Genomic DNA, 22,675 nt, shown 5'->3' with positions numbered 1-22,675 from the left:
GCGCGACGATGAAGCACAGAGACGTGGGATTGCAGTTCAAATGCTTTACTCACAGTTCTCATCCAGGTCACTTGTGCACAGATAGGACCGCCTGAGCCGTGCTGTGTCCACCAGGCAGGGGGCTCGATCAACCCCCAGGCAATTCCGGAGTGTGGCCCAGGACTCCCTTCTATTCCTTTCTCTGGCCGTGCCCCACCAGTGACACTACTTTTGTCCAGCTGCCTCGGGCCTTCTCCTGGGAGGGCTTCGTGCTCGCTGCCCTGACCCTATGTGGTATGCCTTTCTAGTAGGCGTAGTGAGGGGTCGCACCAAGATATGATGGCGACCGCCGGTCCTTGGCTGAGGATTAGTCGCCTCCACCAACTTGGGATCCAGTACCCTGTTCTGCCAACCAGTCACCCGCAATCTCCTGGGTCCTTAGGGTTCCTTCTGCTTCCGTGTCTCTGGGCCTCTCTTGGTGTTCTGTTTCTTCCCTTCTTTCCTTTCTGTTCCTTGCTGTTACTGTCCTTCTCCTCTGGCTCTGGCCTTCACTCTAGGCCTGCCTCATGGAGCTGGGCCCTGGCTGAGTCACAGCTCTCTGTCAGCCCTCTCTGGCTGAGCTCCTCTCCTCCTGAACTCACTGACTCTAAGATGGTGCCCACCTTATATACCTCCCTCTCTGTGTATGAGCCCAGGTGACTTGCAACCAATGGGCTCCTACCTATGCCCAGAGACCATCCCCTCCTGCTCCTACATCACTGGGTGTGCTTCCCCCTCCACACTCCAGCCAGGGACAGATGCTGTCGTGCCTGCACTTCTGTCTCGTGGGAGCACCGTTGAGCTGTCCCTCGGAAATGGGGTGTGTGTGATGCATGCAGCTAAACGAGCCCTGTTCCACACTCCCTCCTTACCCGGGAGTGGAATACCACACCTCTGGGTGAGGTGCAATACCCCTGTAGCGGCCGAACCCTCGGGGCGCTACATTCCCCCCTGGTAAACCACAGCACGTCCTCGGGCTGAAAAGAATAAAAACAATTTAAAACATACAAAATTTTTAGAATGCATTCGCATATAAGACATTAACTATTTAACCCCTCCCTTTATGGGAGGCACTTTTCTCTTTTTAACGTTACTGATACACTTTTTCTTTTCTTTAACATTCTTCTTTCACTAGCTATGGTCAAAACCACCGGAACTCTTTTATCATATAAAACATCACATAAAACATTTGCATTTTTACTCTAGCAGCATATAACACCTTTTCATGCTAAACATTTTCAAGTGAAACAATTTTTTTTCAAAAACACATTCTTGAGTTCTGGCCGCGGTGCAACTTGCGACGAGGTGTTCCTTCTTCTTAAAGGTGCAACAGTCCAATTAATTTGTTCTGAGGTAGATGTTGCAGTCTTTTTATAAAACCAGTAGGGGGCGCTTTAAGAAGCGCAACTATTTACAGGGGATTGGCCGTTCCCAGTCCTCGGCCAGGTAGAAAAGGGGGAATGGCTGTTCTCAGTCCCCAGCCAGATAACTTAGGGATATAGAGGGCAACTTTTATCAGGAAACAATCTCATCAACAATCCTCATACCCTGACGGGTAACTATATACAGTTCCACTTTACCGTTTATTGGTAACGGTGTCCTCCTGATGCTCCTTGCTCTTCCGGGTAGTCTTCGGATCCGCCGGACCCTCTGGGTACTCAGTGTCTGGGCGGTATTGCAGTTCCTCCTCAGTCAAGCGGTGGACATGGAGGGCATACAGTCCTTTGGCGCCCTTGTGCTGGGTGTAAGTGACCACGTCACCGGGGTACAGGTCACGTCCGTGATGTCCCTCTGGCAGGTGACTCTCAACGTCTCTCCTCGTCACGAAGACGTCAGTTGCGGCCTCTGGGTCTCTAATGAAGCCCCAGCCGTGCTCCAGCTGGAACTTTACCACGGTCCCGGTGGCTCGAGGACCGCGTAAGGCTTGGGAGTCCTGGCGGGCCCTCCGCTTTTGTTCCGCGCTCCGGGCTTGGAGCCGCTCCTCCCTGATGCGTCTCTGCCGCCGCTCTCTCTCGAAGACGGCCAGCTGCTGATGGCAGGACTCCAGACGACGGGCTGCGTCCGCCCGGGTTTCTTGGGGGAACCCCATTAGATTTTCGCCAGTGGGGTCCCACTCAAATTGGGCGTCTTCCATCGGGAGCGGGGTGTTCTCTGCGGGCTCCGGAGCCGGTATCAGAGGCTAGCGCGGGGGCTGGGTTTTCCAGGGCTGACCGCTGGTCAGTTCAGCCGGCCATTCCAGCGGCAGTCCATCCGGACCAGTATGGTGGGCAAACAGGTCCATGCCCAGCGGTGGTATGGCAGGGGACCCCAGTCGGGGAGCAGCGCCCAGGGGCACTCGGCCTTGCGACCAGGCCGGTGGTCGTCTGCTGGTCGTGCCCGGGAGTGGCGCAGTCAAGGTAGGGGGCGCTGGTGAGGCAGTGGCGCCCGGGTGCACTAGGCCTTGCGTCCCGGCCTGTGACGTCTCTCTCTTTACTGCGCTCGGGTTCAAAGGGCACAGCGTGGGGCGGGGCGTGACAGCGACGCTTGCAGCCTGAGGCCTAGCTGGCGGAGGTGGAGGCGTGGTGTCAGGTACGGTCCCCGGGGCTTTGGGTCCCGCAACGGAAGGTGGGGGCAGGCTGGTGGCCTCAGGGTTTGGGGTGATGACGTCCCCGTTACCTGCCTCAGTCTCTGTGGCCTCCTCCGCGGCGGCGTCCGCAGCTGCCGGTCCACCTTCACCGCCCTCGGAGGCAGGCGTGCGGCTTGGCCCTGGTGTTGTCTCCTGCTGGCGGTTTACGTGCTGCTGGGCCAACTCCTCCTTCCATCCGGCAAACACATCTCGCTGCGCCCGGACCATCCTCCGATTTAGATCCTCCAGCGCTACTCGCGCACACTCCGGGTCTCTGGGCAGCTGCGCCAGCAACTCCATCAGGCTGCACGGTGGTTCGGCCTGCAGCAGGCTGCGGGCCAGGGTGCTGGTGGGGTTAGCAGCTCCTTCCATCTCCGGGTGCGGTGTGTCCAGACTGATCCAGACCGCACCCTGCCCCACAGTTTTCTTTCCTGTCCGCCCCCATGGGGGGTGGTCTTGGGACCACCTGCTGACAATCACCTTCAGAGGCAGCCCCCCCACGTTGATGGACATTTCCACAGCCGCACTCATGGCTGTTGGGGGTGGGCTCCTTCTTTGGCGCCATTCTGGGACCTGGCCCACGATGGGAGGTGGTTTCCTGTTGTCTTTTGGCGCGCACATTATGGCGCTCGTTCTTCTGAGGCGGGCGCCATCTTTAATACAATAAAACAGTCTCTTTTCAGGAGCCCAAAACTCATTTGTGGCGGGCTGGTAACGATCCTGCCGACTACGCCAAAAGTTGACTCGCCCCCTGGGCCCCGCGTACACGCGTAGTGGGTTACCCGGAACCAGGTCTCTGGGGGATGCTGGGGTTTGTAGTCTCTGTGGCGATGACCCGGTCCGTGCCCAGGGTGGTCAAACCAGTGGCAGTCTATTTGTAAGGTTTTAAGTTAATTGTCCGACTACGCCACCCGTGGATTGCGGTCAGCGCGAACCGCCGCTGCAAGGGCAGTCCGCTGAGGCTGATGGTGTATGCAGCTAAGGTAGTGTGACTCCCCACGGGAAGAGTGCAGCCCCAGGGCAGTGTAGTTGATGGTGGGAGTGATGGTGCGAGCGTCCCAGCACTAGTAGTGCTGGCGCGACGATGAAGCACAGAGACGTGGGGTTGCAGTTCAAATGCTTTACTCACAGTTCTCATCTAGGTCACTTGTGCACAGATAGGACCGCCTGAGCCGTTCTGCGTCCAACAGGCAGGGGGCTCGATCAACCCCCAGGCAATTCCGGAGTGTGGCCCAGCTCTCCCTTCTATTCCTTTCTCTGGCCGTGCCCCACCAGTGACACTACTTTTGTCCAGCTGCCTCGGGCCTTCTCCTGGGAGGGCTTCGTGCTCGCTGCCCTGACCCTATGTGGTATGCCTTTCTAGTAGGTGTAGTGAGGGGTCGCACCAAGATATGATGGCGACCGCCGGTCCTTGGCTGAGGATTAGTCGCCTCCACCAACTTGGGATCCGGTACCCTGTTCTGCCAACCCGTCACCCGCAATCTCCTGGGTCCTTAGGGTTCCTTCTGCATCCGTGTCTCTGGGCCTCTCTTGGTGTTCTGTTTCTTCCCTTCCTTCCTTTCTGTTCCTTGCTGTTACTGTCCTTCTCCTCTGGCTCTGGCCTTCACTCTAGGCCTGCCTCGTGGAGCTGGGCCCTGGCTGAGCCACAGCTCTCTGTCAGCCCTCTCTGGCTGAGCTCCTCTCCTCCTGAACTCACTGACTCTAAGATGGTGCCCACCTTATATACCTCCCTCTCTGTGTATGAGCCCAGGTGACTTGCAACCAATGGGCTCCTACCTATGCCCAGAGACTGTCCCCTCCTGCTCCTACATCACTGGGTGTGCTTCCCCCTCCCCACTCCAGCCAGGGACAGATGCTGTCATGCCTGCACTTCTGTCTCGTGGGAGCACCGTTGAGCTGTCCCTCGGAAATGGGGTGTGTGTGATGCATGCAGCTAAACGAGCCCTGTTCCACACTCCCTCCTTACCCGGGAGTGGAATAACCTCTGGGTGAGGTGCAATACCCCTGTAGCGGCCGAACCCTCGGGGCGCTACATATACTTCTGGCCACATTCCGCCTAGACATGTCCGGCCTTGCTCAATTCATCTTCGTTGAGTGAGGCCACACGTCTAGTCGGCATATGACCGCATGTATGTAAATCGCCAGCACGAGAGAATCCTGACATCGTGTAGTGCGCTTTGTGAGAATTCAGAAGTCTGCAGTCACATAGAATGACTATAGACTCATCACAAATGTGGACAACACCTTTAATGCCCCTAACATAAATAAAAACATGAGCATTAGTCAGCATCACAAAAAACATTTACTTCCAGGTACCTGATAGATAACGTTGTCTCTGAATGGAGTCGTTCTCTTTCTTTTCTTTCTCTTGTCCAGACACCATGATGACTTTTCTCATCTACAGCTCGTCTCTGCAGATTTCCATCCTGTCTGGTCTTCAGCAGCACATCCCCACACGATGCCCTTAAAGATAGAAGTGCCATTATAATGCTCCTGATTAAAAATATCTGCCCTACGCTGAACCCCTGAATAAATAATTGACCCTCACTATATTCCCTGCACAAAATATGACCCACACACTGTCCCTCTTATGGTACATGCTGTCCACACTGCCCTCTCCTTTCCATACTGGGTCCCCTCTTCACACTCCCCCTACTTAGCATACTGTCCCCACCTGGCTGCGCACTTACACTGTCCCCCCATGTTACCCCCCCCCCACACTACTTAGTCTCTATTCTGTGTCCACTCACACTTTTCTCCCCCCATACTGTCTCCTCACACTATTCCCCTCAATAGTCTCCTCAGCTCACACGTTACCCCATCCCTCCTCATACTGTCTCCCTTCATGTCCCCCCTGCTAACCAAACTGTCTCCTCACATATTTACCCCCTTGCTCTCCATACTTCCTCCTTACACATCCTCCCTACTCCCCATACTGTATCCGCACACATCCCATCACATTAGCTCCCCATACTGTGTCTGTACACATCCCATCACTCTCGCTCCCCATACTGTGTCCGCACACATCCAATCACCTTTGCTCCCATACTGTGTCCGTACACATCCCATCACCCTCACTCTCCACACTGTGTCCGCAGAAATCCCATCACCCTCGCTCCCCATACTGTTTCCGCACACATCCCATCACCCTCGTTCTCCATACTGTGTACGCACATATCTCATCACCCTCGCTCCCCATACTCTGTCCGCACACATCCCATCACCCTGGTTCCCCATACTGTGTCCCCACACATCCCATCAATCTCACTCCCCATACTGTGTCCGCACACATCCCATCACTCTCGCTCCCCATACTGTGTCCCCACACATCCCATCACTCTTGCTCTCCATACTGTGTCCACACACATCGTATCACTCTCACTCCCCATACTGTGTCCACACACATCCCATCACACTCACTCCCCATACTGTGTCCTGACACATACCATCACCCTTTCTCCCCAGACTGTGTCAGCGCACATCCCATCACCTTTGCTCCCCATACTGTGTCTGCATCCACCCCCCATTTGCTCCCCAATGAATAAATCTCTCCCCTCCACACAGAATAAATTTTCCCCAAACACACAGAATAAATCTCCCCCCACACAAAGAAATCTCCCCCTCCACACTGAATAAATATCCTCCCTCCACAATGAATAAATATCCCCCTGCACACTGAATAAATCCCCCTCCTCCACAGTGAATAAATATCCCCCTGCACACTGAATAAATCTATGCCCCCCTCAACGCTGAATCTTCGGTGTCTTCAGCTCCATAGCCACAGGAGCACTTACCACTGATGCTCTTCTTTCTTCTGGACGCCGGCAAGTGACGTCAGCAGCGTGATCACATGACCTGATCATGCTTCTGATGTTGCTCTGAGCCGACGGTCATAGCTTCAATTGTACTTGCGTCTGAAAGAAGCGAGTGCAGATGAACGATGGGAGCCGGCGTGCTGCACATTCTGTGAGCCGGCTGTCAGCTTGAGACACCTCGGACCGCCGCATTAGGCGGCTCAACAGCACCCTCCGCCGGCTCCACATGGGGCACATGCCTCGGCTGCCCCCCTAGATATGCCTCTGCTCCCAGAGGCTGCCAATCTACAGTCTACCAGTCTCAGAGGCTGCCAAGCTATGATTGACAGCCTCTGAGAGGGAGGCGTGATGGCAATGTCCCCGCAGTACACTTTGAAGAAACATCTAGTTGCAGTACAAGCAGAGCACATATTGCATTCCGAAAGCAACAAATGTGAATATCTCTGAAATAGAGCGGCACAACACAAACTAGAAAAAAGCATCAGGATAAGGGAAGCTCAGGAGTTTTTACAAGGTATTTAACTCATTTTTTGTGGAAGTGACAGGTCCTCTTTAAAGCCTTTTCTGATTAGATAGTGATGCAGCTATGTCTACACATCACACCATCAGAAGGTGTTTGCACAACATTGCGCTACGAGCCAGACGTCCAGCTACAGGTGTTCTATTGACCTCTTACCACTGCTCTCAAAGTCATTGTGCAGAAAAAGTTGTCAATGGACGTGTATCCTCTTCAGTAATGACCTCTGCTTCCGTTTTGTACACAGTGATAGCTAGAAATGGTCAGAAGAACAGATGGGCCACCAGTCCTGCTCCTGGGATTATGGTGTGGGGTGGCATAATGTATGGTAGTCGGACTCTCTTCTCTTTATTCCAGGTACACTAACAGCTTGGCCTTACATGATTTGGTGGTGGTACTAGTGGTTTGGTCATTTCTCATAAGTGAGCCGTTTTTCAACATGACAATGCCAGGCCACGTATTGCTCACACTACTGTGAGTCGCCTTCATGGCCTAAATGTTCCACCATTGCAGACAAACTTGTCTTCCATCGAGCACATCTGGGATGACATTGGTCAGCAATTGCAAAGAGAGCTGCCAGAAGAGGATCTTGATAATTTGCGTGCCCAAGTGTATTCAATGTAGCAGAACATTCCTGATGATCATTAATCAGCTCATTAATAACATGCCAAAGCATGTTGTTTGTGGTGCTCATGCTCAATACTGAATAAATTGAAATGTTTTGAAATTGTTGTTTCAATGTTTTCATCATTTATATATCATTAACATGTGTATGGATCATGTGATTTCTTTAACTCCACGACTTTTTCATTTTGGTGTTATAATTTCATTGTTAATTCATTACTAATACTTGTATATTTGTATGTGACCCATTATCATGATGCTGGTTAACCCTACAGTAGAACTAACTTGGTACAGGGTACAAAGGAGCCTCTTTTCTATCTTATTTTGATTATTAAAGGGATGCAGACAACCTGGTCCCAAAATGATGTACATGAGCTACCTCTCCATTACAGTGGGTAAAATAAATGTCTGGAGATTTTTTTCTTAGATTTCTATATAGCACACTAATTCCAACAGTATTTGGCATGTTTTTCAACTTATGTACCCTAGTATTTTGGGTATGTCACATAACATTTTATGGCACTGACCTTTATTACCAACCTCTCCATCAAAGGGGCACATACAGTGGAGAAAATAAGTATTTGATACACTGCTGATTTTGCAAGTTTTTCCACTTAGAAAGAATGGAGAGGTCTGTAATTTTTATCGTAGGTACACTTCAACAGTGAAACACAAAATCGTTAAAAAAAAATCCAGAAAATCATATTATATGATTTTTAAATAATTAAATTGCATTTTATTGCATGAAATAAGTATTTGATCACCTATCAACCAGCAAGAATTCTGGCTCTCACAGACCTGTTAGTTTTTCTTTAAGAAGCCCTTCTACTCTGCACTAATTACTTGTATTAATTACGCCGTCTTGGATTAAAATCCCGCAGGGCACACAAGGTCCCCTGACTCACGCCAGCACATGTCCATGCCCGTTTGAAGGTCGCCAATGACCATCTGGATGATACAGAGGAGGCATGATAGAAGGTCATGTGGTCAGATGACACCAAAATACAACTTTTTCGGCATGAACTCCACTTGCCCTGTTTGGAGGAAGCCGAAGGATGAGTACAACCCCAAGAACACCATCCTAACCGTGAAGCATGGTGGGGGAACCATCATACTTTGGTGGTGCTTTTCTGAAAAGGGGACAGGACAACTGCACCGTTTTGAAGGGAGGATGGATGGGGTCATGTATTGTGAGATTTTAGCAAACAACCTCCTTCCCTGAGTAAAAGCATTGAAGGTGGGTCATGGCTGGGTCTTCTAGCATGACAATGGCCTGAAACACACAGCCAGGGGCAACTAAGGAGTGGCTCCATAAGAAGCATTTCAAGGTCCTGGAGTGGCCTAGCCAGTCTCCAGACCTGAACCCAATAGAAAATCTTTGTAGGGAGCTGAAACTCAATGTTACCTTGCGACAACCCCGAAACCTGAAAGATCTGGAGAAGATCTGTATGGAGGAGTGGGCCAAAATCCCTGCTGCAGTGTGTGCAAACTTGTAATTGCAAACAAAAGTTTCTGTACCAAATATTAGGTTCTGTTTTTCTATCATATCAATTACTTATTTCATGCAATTAATGAAAATTAATTATGTAAAAATCATACAATGTGATTTTCTGGATTTTTTTTAGATTCTGTCTCTCATAGTTGAAGTGTACCTACAATAAAAATTACAGACCTCTCCATTCTTTGTAGGTGGGAAAACTTGCAAAATCGGCAGTGTATCAAATACTTATTTTCCCCACTGTATGTGCACCTTTGATGGAGGAGTTGATAATGAAGGTCAGTGCCATATAATGTTATGTGAGATACCCAAACTACTAGGGTACATAAGTTGAAAAGCAAGCCTACTATGGTTGGAATTAGTGTGCTATTTAGAAATCTAAGAAAAAATCTCCAGTTACTCATTCCTGGACTAACAAATGGCATATCTAGTATGTACTGTACATACACTATGTGGAGAAAAGTATTGAACACCTGCACATTATACCTACAGGAGCTTTTATGATATCCTATTCTAAATTCCTTGCCATTATTATTGAGTTTGTTTCCCCTTTGAAGGTAATACAGCTTCCACTCTTCAGGGAATACTTTCTAAATGATTTTGTAGTACGTCTGTGGGAATTTTTGCCCATTCATCGACAAGAACATTTGTGGGATCTGACAATGATGTTGGATTAGAGGGCCTAGCTCGTGATCTCTGTTTTAGCTCATTCGATAGGTGTTTGATGGAGTTGAGGTCAGAGCTCTATAATGGCCAGTCAAGTTCTTTCACACCAAATTACCCCCAACCAACCATGTCTTTATGGACCCTTCTATGTGCATTGGGCCTGCAACAGAAATGGACCTTTTCCTTACTTTACCCATTATGTTGGGAGCTTATGACGCGCCCCCTGGGCCGTCGGGTACCCGGTGCCGGGCCGGTAGATGCTGGGGGTTGTAGTCACTGTGGCAGTGACCCGGTCCGTGACCCAGGGCGGGTCAATCCATGGGGTTATTTATATGTATGGAGTTTTTTATAATGTCTGACTACGCCACCTGTGGAGTGCGGCTAATGAGGCCGCCGCTGCGGAACAGTCCTCTGAAGCTGGTGGTATTGCAGCACGGGTATTATTACCCCCCACAGGAAGAGTGTAGCTTCAGGGCAGTGTGGGTGGATGATGGTAGTTGTAGTGCAGGGAGTCAGTAATGAACACAGAGTCCGTGTGATGCAGTCCCAAGATCTTTACTCACAGTTATTGCAGTTCTGGTTACAGGGACCCATGTAATGGCCCTCGTCGTTCTGTGCTCACTCAGTGAGGGGTTCAGCCGACCCCCAGGTAATTCCGGAGTATTTAGCAGGACCCCCTTCCGTGTGTCCTTTCGCTGGCCTTCTCCCTGCACCTCACACTCAGTGACACTTCTATCCGGTCCCTTGGGTCCTATGTGGCTACCTTCTTAGTGAGACTGGTGTGGACTTTTGGCTTACGGTACATAAAGTGCTGCAGCCTCCGCTTTCTAGTTGAGCCTTGCTGTTTCTCCGCTGGTTGAGGGACCGGTTCCCTTATCTGGCTAGACCCTTCTACCTCCTAGTAGCAGCGGGCGAACGGGTGGCTTTCTGCATGGCCCGTACCCCTAGGGTCCCTTCTCTTCTCCTCCTGGAGCCTTCCTGCTCCCACTCCTTCAGTCCTGGGCCTCACAGGCTAGGCCCGCCTCTGGAGCAGAGCTCATACAGAGCCTCTGCTCCTGTCACTTCTCCTCCTCTGAATGAACGAACCCTGATCTAAGATGGTGTCTCTATTTTATAGTCTCTCTGTCATGTGCTCCCAGGATCTACTTCCTCCACCCCATCCACTACATGGTTCCCCCTCTCTAGGTGGTTCCCCCCTACTCCAGCCAGGGATCAGGGACTGTGCTCTCCCGTAGGAGCAATCTCGCCCTGTCCCCCGGAAATGTGGTGTAGTGAATGCAGGTGTTAGGGCCCTGAGCCATACTCCTTCCTTACCTGAGAGTGAGATACCACACCTCTGGGTGAGGTGCAGTACCTCTGTGGTGACTGAACCTTCAGGGGCGCCACACACCCCCCTGGTAAAACACAGCCCGTCCGCGGGCTGGAACAGAGTAAAAGACAATTTTAAAGACATGCAAAATTTTGATGCATTACATAGAAAACAAGGAATATAACATCTCTTCCCTTTATGGGAGTCTCTTTTTCTTTAACGTTACTGATACATTTTCTCTTTCAGTAATATTATAAAACTTTCTTCACATATATAAAACATTATTAAACTCTTTTCACTGGTATAAACACATCTGTTACATATAAAACATTTTTCTCATATCAAACATTTAACATATTAAAACATTTTCCTTGGCAACACATTCTTCATATAACCCTTTTGTCAACTGGTCACAGTGTAATTTGCAACCAGGTGTCCATTTTTCTGTAAGGTGCAAACTGGCAAACACGAATATGAGGGACCCGTCCAAAACCCTCAATGGAGGCCCTGGGGTGGCTGCAGGGCATAAATGATCCAGGCGTTGGACCACGTCTTCGGCCACCTCCAACGGGTTTTTGTTCTGAGGTCATAGGTTGCAGTAATATAAAACCGATAAGGGGCACTTTAAGAAGTGCAATTATGCACAATGGAGAGTTTTTAGCTGTTCACCGTCCACAGGCTAAATGTCTTTACACCCTTACGGGTAACTGGATCAACATCTTCTAAAGAAAACCGGCACACAACTTTTTCTTGCACCCTGACGGGTAACTATTTACAATAACAGTTCAGTTCTGTCCCACTTACTGTGCTTCAGTAAGGGTGCTCCCTCCGGGGAAGCTCTGGTCCACCGCAGGCTGACCCAGCCGGGTCTTCATCACTGAATGGTAGAAAGTGGCTCGCTGTCTCCACCCGGTGGACGTTCAGGGCACACCAGCCCCTTTCACCTCGATGCCTTGTATAGGACACGATGTCCCCTGGATACAGGTCCCGATCTGGGTGTCCTTCCTGTAAATGAGATTCCACATCTCTCCTGTTTACAAAGAGATCCGTGTCGGACAGCGGGTCCCGGATGAACCCCCATTCTGCGTCTAGATTGAATTTAACTACGGTCCTGGTGACTCTGGGACCACAAGCTGCTTGCTTGTCTTTGCGGGCCCGGGCCTTCTACTCCATATTTCTGGCCTCTAACTTCTCCCACCGCAAGCGCCGTAATTTGCGTTCCTTTTCAAACTTGGCCAGCTGTTGGTGGCAGAACTACCTCCTGCGAGCCGCCGCTGCCCTCGACTCCTGGGTAAACCCTTGCAGCTGTACTCTCCACCATGAGTAAAACCCTGGAAGTCGACCCCTATGGCCTCCGGACTCTTTATTTCTGCACCGCACCGCACTACGCAGCACCAGACCTCCTACACTACAACCCTCTCCATCCTTGTCTCTGCCCTGAGGCCCTGCTCCGCCTGTGGGGAGTAATGTCAACTGTGGCTGCCGCAACATCACGCCTCAGAGAACTGCAGCAGCGCTGGTGGCCTTCACCAGGTACCACAGGTGGAGTAGTCGATAGCAACCACTCAACCCTGATAGCCCATTACATCCTTTTTAATGTGACGGCCCTGGGCACGGAACAGGTCCAGGCCATGGCTGCACCCCACCAAAAACATAGAACCCGGCTCCGAGTAATCCCCTATCTTCCCAGGGTTAGGGCTGTGAGCGTCACAACCGCCCCCTCCGACACCCGCATGGGTGTACAGGCGTCACCCATGGGACTGGTCCGCGGAAGTAGAGGACCAGCGTCCCTCGCTCCTACCCGCTCCGCAGCCCGCCGCCGTCGACCCGAAGCCGGAAGACGAGGCCCAATTTGAATGGGATCACGCTAGGGAAGACCTGATGGGCTTCTCCCTGCTCCTCGCGGAGTTCTGCGGTCACCAGGGACAGGGGTCCGACAACCTTCGAGTAGCTCGAGTGCTTAATCAGGACCCCGCACCAGAGTGTTCCTAGACTTCAGACCGGGTCCTTTCCTGTCTGTGTGTGTGTAGATAGGCCGGGTCTCCCTCTGGATTTCGCTCAGAAAAAGGGCACGGGTGGCAGCTCTGCTCCATCCGTTACCCGATGGGATCCTCAGGGCCTGCCGGGCTTCCCTGACTAGGACATAGAGTAGCAAAGTCAGGTGTCGGGGGCCAGTTCCCCTCTTGCAGCCGGAATCCCTCTGACTAGGCCAGAATAGCGAGGACAGGTGGCGTATACCGCTCCGTCTGCATCCCCCTGAGATCCTTTTGCATTGGAGCTACACTCCTAAGCTCCAGGCCTTCTTGGTCATGGTCCTTGACTGGGTTGAGACATACGTTAACTCCAACCTGCCCCTCGACCCAAGGCCAGGGTACGAGGGCCATGTCTCCATCCTCTGCAGGTTCACCCAGAAGCCACGTTCAGGGATGGACATCACAATCAAAGAACCACGAGCCAAGATGGCTGTTTATTAAATATGAAATATTAAGTGTAACTAAATGTGAGTCCTCCACCCTCACCCACTAATTGTTTCCCCCTATCTCTTGGTTCCCCAGTCTCCCAATTTCCAGTAGGGGCAGCACACTAGTGCCTACTATCTCCCTCTGGTGGGAGAAGTGTGGTGTTGGATGTGGAGGTGGGGTCCTGACCATTGCACCGTTCTTACCTCGAAGGAGGAACATCACACCCCATTGAAGAGGTGCCGCATCCCTGTGGCGGTCGAACCCTCAGGGGCACCACACGGTTCCTGGAGAGGGCCTAGGAGCAGGTCGGTGTCGTGGGTGCCCGGAGGTGACGGTTCCGGGGCCTGGGAAGCGCTCGCAGGTACAGGGCTGCTCTGATGTGAGTAGGTTGGGCCGGCAGCGGTTTCGCCTGGGGCTGGAGGGCCTGGTTCAGGCATTAGGAGTGGGGTGGCTTCAGCGGTGCCCGGGGTTAGTGGTTCCACCAGGGGGCCCAGGAGCAGGTCGGCACTTGCAGCGCCCGGGACAGGGAGACTCCTGAGGTCGCTCCTTCATCACACGCTGCCTCCTGATGCTGGTATCGGTCCTCGGAGGTCGGGGTGCTGCCGGTGCTTGGCAGCGTTGCTGGCTGCCGAGCCGCCATCCTCTGCTCCACCTCTCTTCTCCATTCCTCTATGGCGTCCCGCTGGGCCCTTGCCATTCTCTGGACCAGGTCTTCCATGCCGGAGCAGATGAATTCTGTATCCTCCCGGGGGAGCTTGGCCACCAGCTCCTTCAGGGTATAGGGTGCTTCGGCCTGCAGCAGGCTGCTGGCAGGTGCGCTGGTGCTGCTACACTCCATATCCTCTCCCGGGTGCGGTCTGCCTGAACTCGTCCAGACCACACCCTGTCTCCCAGTTTTCCTTTCTCCTCTCCCCTTTCGGGGGCGGTTCCAGGGCAGTCTGCTGTCGGTCACTCCCAGGGGCAGCTCCCCCACGTCGATGGACACGTCCACATACATAATCACTGTTGTTTGGGGCGGGCTCCGCTTTTGGCGCCATTCTGGAACCCGGCCCACGATGGGAGGTTCTGTATTGTTGTTTTTGGTCGTGCACATAATGGCGCCCGTTCTTCTGTGGCAGGCACCACATTCAGTACAGTAAAACAGTCTTTAGGCGCACAATACCCGATGATAACGGGTGGGTTTCGAATCCTGCCGACTACGCCAAAGTTGACGCACCCCCTGGGACGTGGGGTACCCGGTGCCGGGCCGGTAGATTCTGGGGGTTGTAGTCACTGTGGCGGTGACCCGGTCCGTGACCCAGGGCGGTCAATCCATGGGGTTATTTATATGTATGGGGTTTTTTATAATGTCCGACTACGCCACCTGTGGAGTGCGGCTAATGAGGCCGCCGCTGCGGAACAGTCCTCTGAAGCTGGTGGTATTGCAGCAAGGGTATTATTACTCCCCACAGGAAGAGTGTAGCTTCAGGGCAGTGTGGGTGGATGATGGTAGTTGTAGTGCAGGGAGTCAGTAATGAACACAGAATCCGTGTGATGCTGTCCCAAGATCTTTACTCACAGTTATTGCAGTTCTGGTTACAGGGACGCATGTAACGGCCCTCGTCGTTCTGTGCTCACTCAGTGAGGGGTTCAGCCGACCCCCAGGTAACTCTGGAGTATTTAGCAGGACCCCCTTCCGTGTGTCCTTTCTCTGGCCTTCTCCCTGCACCTCACACTCAGTGACACTTCTATCCGGTACCCTCGGGCCTTGGCGGGCGACATGTGTTCCGTCCCCTGGGTCCTATGTGGCTACCTTCTTAGTGAGACTGGTGTGGACTTTTGGCTTATGGTACATAAAGTGCTGCAGCCTCCGGTTTCTAGTTGAGCCTTGCTGTTTCTCCACTAGTTGAGGGACCGGTTCCCTTATCTGGCCTGACCCTTCTACCTCCTGGTAGCAGCGGGCGTACGGGTGGCTTTCTGCATGGCCCATACCCCTAGGGTCCCTTCTCTTCTCCTCCTGGAGCCTTCCTGCTCCCACTCCTTCAGTCCTGGGCCTCACAGGCTAGGCCCGCCTCTGGAGCAGAGCTCATACAGAGCCTCTGCTCCTCTCACTTCTCCTCCTCTGAATGAACGAACCCTGATCTAAGATGGTGTCTCTATTTTATAGTCTCTCTGTCATGTGCTCCCAGGATCTACTTCCTCCACCCCATCCACTACATGGTTCTCCCTCTCTAGGTGGTTCCCCCCCACTCCAGCCAGGGATCAGGGACTGTGCTCTACCGTAGGAGCAATCTCGCCCTGTCCCCCGGAAATGTGGTGTAGTGAATGCAGGTGTTAGGGCCCTGAGCCATACTCCTTCCTTACCTGAGAGTGAGATACCACACCTCTGAGGTGCAGTACCTCTGTGGCGACTGAACCCTCAGGGGCGCCACACTTACAATTGTCTAAAATATCTTGGTATGCTGAAACATTAAGATTTCAGTTTACAAGTATTAAACAACCACATAGCATTATATCTTCTCCACCAAAGTATACTTTTGGCATAATGCAGTTAGGTAACATTCTTCTGACATTTGCCAAACTCAGACTCATCCATCAGTCCAGCGGCATGCTTACACAATTCCATCAGATGCTTGGCATTGTGCTTGATGATGTCATGAAGTTCTAATTGCACAGATTTTGTGCAGATGTTAATTTCAAAGGAGGTTGGAACTTTGCAATTATTGAGTGAGCAGAACGCTGGCAACTTCTTCTTCTTCTTCTTCTCTAAAACGCCTTCCACAGAACAATACTACACATAGACAGTAGTAGTTTTCTTTTACATTCATTCTAAATCAAATTATTGAAACTCAACTAGAAGAGATATTTTTTTCCTATTTCTATGAATCGCCCATATTGAAGAATACACTTATCTAATATAATCAAGCTGTGAGTATAAAATTCTCCTTTGGCTAGTGGTGTGGTAAAGTTTGAACGTCTCTTTACGCCAGGGATGGGGAACCTCCAGCTTTCGGGCCATTTACAGCCCGCAACATCCTTTTATCCGACCCCCCGGACAGATTCCCGGGAACCACAGTGCTCAGGCCGGGGATCGCAGAGCTTGAGCCGACAACTGACAAAACGTCGGCCACTTAATTGCTCCTGACACTGCATGCACTCAGTGTTCACTACTGAACACTGCAGCACATGGAATAAAGGATTACGTCCTACATCAGGACATACTTTGTGGGCGGAGACAGCTTACTCTGCGATCCAGTCCCACCAAAGACAACAGCAGAGTCAGCCACAGCCCCTCCTGTGATGTATATATGTCTTCAGCCCCTCCTGTGATGCAAATATGCCCCAGCTCCTCTTGTGATGTATATATGACGTGCCCCCTGGGCCTTGGGGTACTCGGCAGCCGGGCCTCCGGTTGCCGGGGGATATCACGGTGGCTGGCCCGGTCCGTGACCCAGGGCGGTCAGTGCAAAAGGGGAATATTTTTATATGGGGTTTTTGGGATTGTTCGTGACGCCACCTGTGGATTGCGGCCAAAAGGAGCCACCGCTGCGGAGCAGTCCTCCGGAGTAGGTGTTGCGGCAGCAGGAGTGGTGTGGCACTCCACAGGTAGAGCAAGCTCCAGGGCAGTGTAAGGTGGTGGGGGTTGCGCTGGGCATTGTAGTGCAGGGAGGGAACGATGGCGCAGATCAAAGAATGGACGGAGGCAGTGCGGTGCAGTCATCCGAGTTTTTACTCACAGTTCTTATGACGATTCCACCGGTGCACTGTACAGGTGCTAGCCTCCCACGTCGCGCTGCGTTCACTAGGCAGAGGTTCAGTACTTCCTCAGGTAGATCAGGGGTACCTGGCAGAACCCCACTTTCACGTGTTCCTATCTAGACCGTCTTCACGCTGAGTCTTTCTCCCTCCTGCCCTGCGCTTCCCACTCTCAAACCTACTCGGGTGCTCTGAAGTCCCTCCTGTCCGTCGGAGTTCACAGACCTGCTTGACCCTCACAGGGATTAGAATGAGGCTTTGGCAACTGACTGTATAAGCCAGAAGCCTCCGGTTTTCCCAGCCAAGACCTGGAGTAACACGGCTGGACCAGGGGCCGGTCCCCTTCTTGCGGCCTACGATCCCTCTGTCTTCTGACAGATACGGGGCATACGGGTGCCTTCCTGCACTCGCCGTACCCCCTAGGATCCCTTCTTAGAACGGAGCCTACTCCCTGCTCCCCTCCTGGGCCTCTGACACTAGGCCCTACTTGTGGAGCAGAGCTCCTACTGAGACTCTGCTCCCTGACTGTTCTTCTGAACTATCCATCTGCCACCCTAAGATAGCTTCCCTATTTTATACTCCTACCAAAGTGCTCCCCCTAACTACTTCCTCCACCCACACCCACTACTGGTTCCCCCTACCTTTGGGCTCCCCCCACTCCAGCCAGGGTCAGGGCTCAGCAGAAAACATACATTGCGTCTTACCCCTCCAGCCGGCCTGGAGCAGTGTAGTGTTGGATGCAGGTGTTGGGGTTCCCGGCAGCACTCCCTCCTAACCTGAGAGAAGGAGACACCACACCTCAGGGGTGCCACATATATGCCCCCAGCTACTCTGTATATATTCCCTGGCATCTCATGTGATGTATCTGCCCCCTGCAACTCCTGTGATGTATATGTCCCAGCCTCTCCTGTAATGCATATGCCCCCAGTCCCTCCTGTGATGTATGTGCCACCCATCATCTCCTGTGATGTATATGCCCCAGCATCTCCTGTGATGTATATGCCCCCAGTCCCTCCTGTTATGTATGTGCCCCCCAGCATCTCCTGTGATGTATGTGACTCTAGCCCCTCCTGTGATGTATATGCCCCGGCTTCTCATGTGATGTGTGTGCCCCCAGCCCCTCATGTGATGTATGTGTAGCACCCTGAGGATTCGGCTGCTACAGGGGTATTGCACCTCAACCCAGAGGTGTGATATTCCACTCCCGGGTAAGGATGGAGTGTGGATCTGAGCTCGGTAGGCTGCATGCACTACACACATCCCATTTCCGAGGAACAGGCCGACGGTACTCCCACTTAGAAATGTGCAGGTACGACCGAGTCTGTTCCTGGCTGGAGTGGGAGGGGGGTGGTACATCCCAAGTAGTGTAGGGGCAGATAGGGGGAGCAGCCTGGGTAAAGATAGGAGCTCATTGGGTGCTGGTCACCTGAGCTCACACATAGAGGGTGTATATAAGGTGGGCACCAACTAAGAACAGGGTCAGTTGCAGAGAGAAAGTCAGCGAGCGGAGGAGAAGAGAGACCCAGAGTGAGAGAGGAGAAAGAGAGACCCAGAGGGGAAAGCAGAAGAAAGGACTCTAAGACCCCAAATTAAATCCCCGGGTGAAGAGTCGGCATCAGGGTACCGGAACCCAAGCTGGTGGGGGCAAAAACACTCCCCAGCCAGAGACCGGAGACCGTGGGCAGCGTTTGCCACGGTCACCCACCACATCCACCACGAAGGCATACCACGAGGAGGGTCAGGGAACCCAAGGCCAAGGGTCTCCCAACAGAAGGCCCGAGGGAGCTGGACCTGGGTGGATCAATAGTGGGGACGGCCAGAGAAAGGACAGAAGGAGAGCTCAGGGTCACGCTCCGGACTTATTTGGGAGTTGGCTGGATCCAGAACCTGGTGGACGCAGCACGGCTCGGGAGGTCACTCGAAGCTGGAGTGACCAGAACATCAGCAGTGAGTAAACATCCTAAACTGCATAACCCGACTCTGTCTCTGATTGCCGCCTACACTGCATCACCACAACTCCCATCCTCTGCACCTGATCCCCCTGAGGCTATACCCCACCCGTTGGGGGTTATATCACCAAAGCTGCACCTACACCACCAGCCTCAGCGGACCCTGCTGCAGCGGCGGCCACAGTGACCGCAACACAACGGGTGGCGTAGTCGACAATAAAGAATTTATAACATCTGTAGGACTGCCACATACAACTGAGTTTGACACCCTGGGCACGGACCGGGTCACAGCCACTCGGAAGACTACAACCCCCATCTGATCCGGCTCCGGATATTCTCCCTAAAAGAATATGGCCCAGGGGGCGCGTCAACTTTGGCGTAGTCGGCAGGATTACGTGCCCGCAACACCCGGGTACTGCGTGCCTGAAGAAAAGTGCGAGTTTACCTCAAAAAGAAGTCTCCTGCCGGTTCCGGAGGGTCCCCGCCATCGGACCCCATCACCAGTCGATTCCCGCCGGTTGTCCGCCATTAACGGCTTTTTCCCGCCATCTGCAGAGTTTCCCGCCACTGGGAAGCGGTTCCCGCCATTTCCAAAGGTTTCCCGCCTTGGAAGAGCGGACGCCATTATGGGCGTGCCAGAGGGTGGCGAGAGGCCACCTCCCATCGTGGGCCAGGACCGAAAATGGCGCCAAAAGTGGAAACCGCCCCCACCAACAGAGACTGTGATGCTAGAGGTGTCTGTCAGCGTGAAAGAACAGCCCCCGGAGCTGACAGTCACCAAGTGGCCCCGGGACCGCCCTCGAAGGGGGAGGAGACGAAAGAAGAGAGAAAAGATGGGTGCCGCCTGGAGCAGTCTGGAGCGAGCGCACCCGGAGGCAAGAAGCCTGGAGAGGGGTAGCGGAGAAGCTCACCCGGAGATGGCCAGAGAGCAGAGCAGCACCGGCCCGCTGGCCAGGAGCCTGCTGGAAGAAGAGCAGAGCAGCACCGACCCGTTGGTCAGGAGCCTGCTGGAAACCACGACCCCACTAGGCCTAGTGGAGGTCCTCGCACAGCTCCCCCGAGACCGGGAGTGTGCACAGACTGCCCTGGAGGGCCTCGCACGGAGGATGGCCCGGGTACAGCGAGAGACATTGGCGGAGTGGAGCCGAGAGATGGCCCAGCAAACCAAGACCCGGAGCACGCCAGCCAAGATGAGGAGACAGACCGCCTCTGAGGATGGCGCGGGAGGACCCAAGGCCGGAGACGGCGCCGAGAAGGGAGCCGAACGCATGGAGGCAGGTAAAGGGGACGTCTATACCCCAAACCAGGACACCGCTTACCTGCCCCAGCTCCCCGTCGCAGAGCCCGAAAGTCCCCCTGCTGTGCCCGAAAACGCCATGTCACCGACGCAGACTAGGCCCCAACCGGAAGCCGCCGCCGCGACCCCTGTGACGCCATGCGCACCGACCCCGAGCGTGGCAAAACAGGAAGTAACACCAGCCTGGTCGCAGGGCCTAGAATTCCCGGGCGTCGCATCACCAACAGCGCCCCCTACCTCCGCGGAGCCTCCGGCCTGGCCGCAAGGCCAGGTAGCCCAGGGCGCCGCCGTCCTGACGGTGCCCTTCACCTTCCAGGTGCCCCAGGCCTGGCCGCAAGGCCTGGGCAACCCGGGCGCCACCACCACCGCGCCCGCACCCGTAAAACCAAGAGTGCCGCATCTGGGAGAAGATCTGAAGCTAAAGGTAACTACAAAGAAAGAGCAGGAGGAAGCCGTCGTTAAGTACAGCGGAGTACAAGCTGTATATAGTTGCCCGTCGGGGCACCGTGAACTGTAACAGTTGCTAATATAGTCCCCGTTGGGACCAGCATGTGTGAACTGTTACCCGTATTTCCCTTAATTCCCACTGACCGAGGACTGAGAGCGGTCATCCCTATTCCCATTACCTGGCCGAGGACTGAGAGCGGCCATATCCCTGTATATAGTTGCGCGTCTTAAAGCGCCCCCTACCGGTTTTATAGGAAAACCATTTTTCTAAGAGACTGTCGCACTTTTCCCGGACACACGTTGCACAGTGACCGGAGGAGGAGCCAGAGGCGACGAGAATGTTATTATGAAAAGTTTTATGATGATGCTGCTAATATATGTTTTATATGTTTGTATTATGTTGTTTATGAAAAAAAAAATGTATGTTTGGTGTTGTTTTTGTCTTACAGCCCGAGGACGTGCTGTGATTTACCAGGGGGGAATGTAGCACCCTGAGGATTCGGCTGCTACAGGGGTATTGCACCTCAACCCAGAGGTGTGATATTCCACTCCCGGGTAAGGATGGAGTGTGGATCTGAGCTCGGTAGGCTGCATGCACTACACACATCCCATTTCCGAGGAACAGGCCGACGGTACTCCCACTTAGAAATGTGCAGGTACGACCGAGTCTGTTCCTGGCTGGAGTGGGAGGGGGGTGGTACATCCCAAGTAGTGTAGGGGCAGATAGGGGGAGCAGCCTGGGTAAAGATAGGAGCTCATTGGGTGCTGGTCACCTGAGCTCACACATAGAGGGTGTATATAAGGTGGGCACCAACTAAGAACAGGGTCAGTTGCAGAGAGAAAGTCAGCGAGCGGAGGAGAAGAGAGACCCAGAGTGAGAGAGGAGAAAGAGAGACCCAGAGGGGAAAGCAGAAGAAAGGACTCTAAGACCCCAAATTAAATCCCCGGGTGAAGAGTCGGCATCAGGGTACCGGAACCCAAGCTGGTGGGGGCAAAAACACTCCCCAGCCAGAGACCGGAGACCGTGGGCAGCGTTTGCCACGGTCACCCACCACATCCACCACGAAGGCATACCACGAGGAGGGTCAGGGAACCCAAGGCCAAGGGTCTCCCAACAGAAGGCCCGAGAGAGCTGGACCTGGGTGGATCAATAGTGGGGACGGCCAGAGAAAGGACAGAAGGAGAGCTCAGGGTCACGCTCCGGACTTATTTGGGAGTTGGCTGGATCCAGAACCTGGTGGACGCAGCACGGCTCGGGAGGTCACTCGAAGCTGGAGTGACCAGAACATCAGCAGTGAGTAAACATCCTAAACTGCATAACCCGACTCTGTCTCTGATTGCCGCCTACACTGCATCACCACAACTCCCATCCTCTGCACCTGATCCCCCTGAGGCTATACCCCACCCGTTGGGGGTTATATCACCAAAGCTGCACCTACACCACCAGCCTCAGCGGACCCTGCTGCAGCGGCGGCCACAGTGACCGCAACACAATGGGTGGCGTAGTCGACAATAAAGAATTTATAACATCTGTAGGACTGCCACATACAACTCAGTTTGACACCCTGGGCACGGACCGGGTCACAGCCACTCGGAAGACTACAACCCCCATCTGATCCGGCTCCGGATATTCCCCCTAAAAGAATATGGCCCAGGGGGTGCGTCATATGTGCCCCCAGCATCTCCTGTGATGTATGTATCTCAGCACCTCCTGTGATGAATATGCCCCAGCG

Source organism: Phyllobates terribilis, unplaced genomic scaffold (genome assembly GCF_046119375.1).
Source record: "Phyllobates terribilis strain yellow unplaced genomic scaffold, ASM4611937v1 Scaffold_5__5_contigs__length_657084704, whole genome shotgun sequence".
Taxonomy (NCBI): Eukaryota; Metazoa; Chordata; class Amphibia; order Anura; family Dendrobatidae; genus Phyllobates; species Phyllobates terribilis.
Note: the sequence above shows the minus strand (reverse complement) of the source record.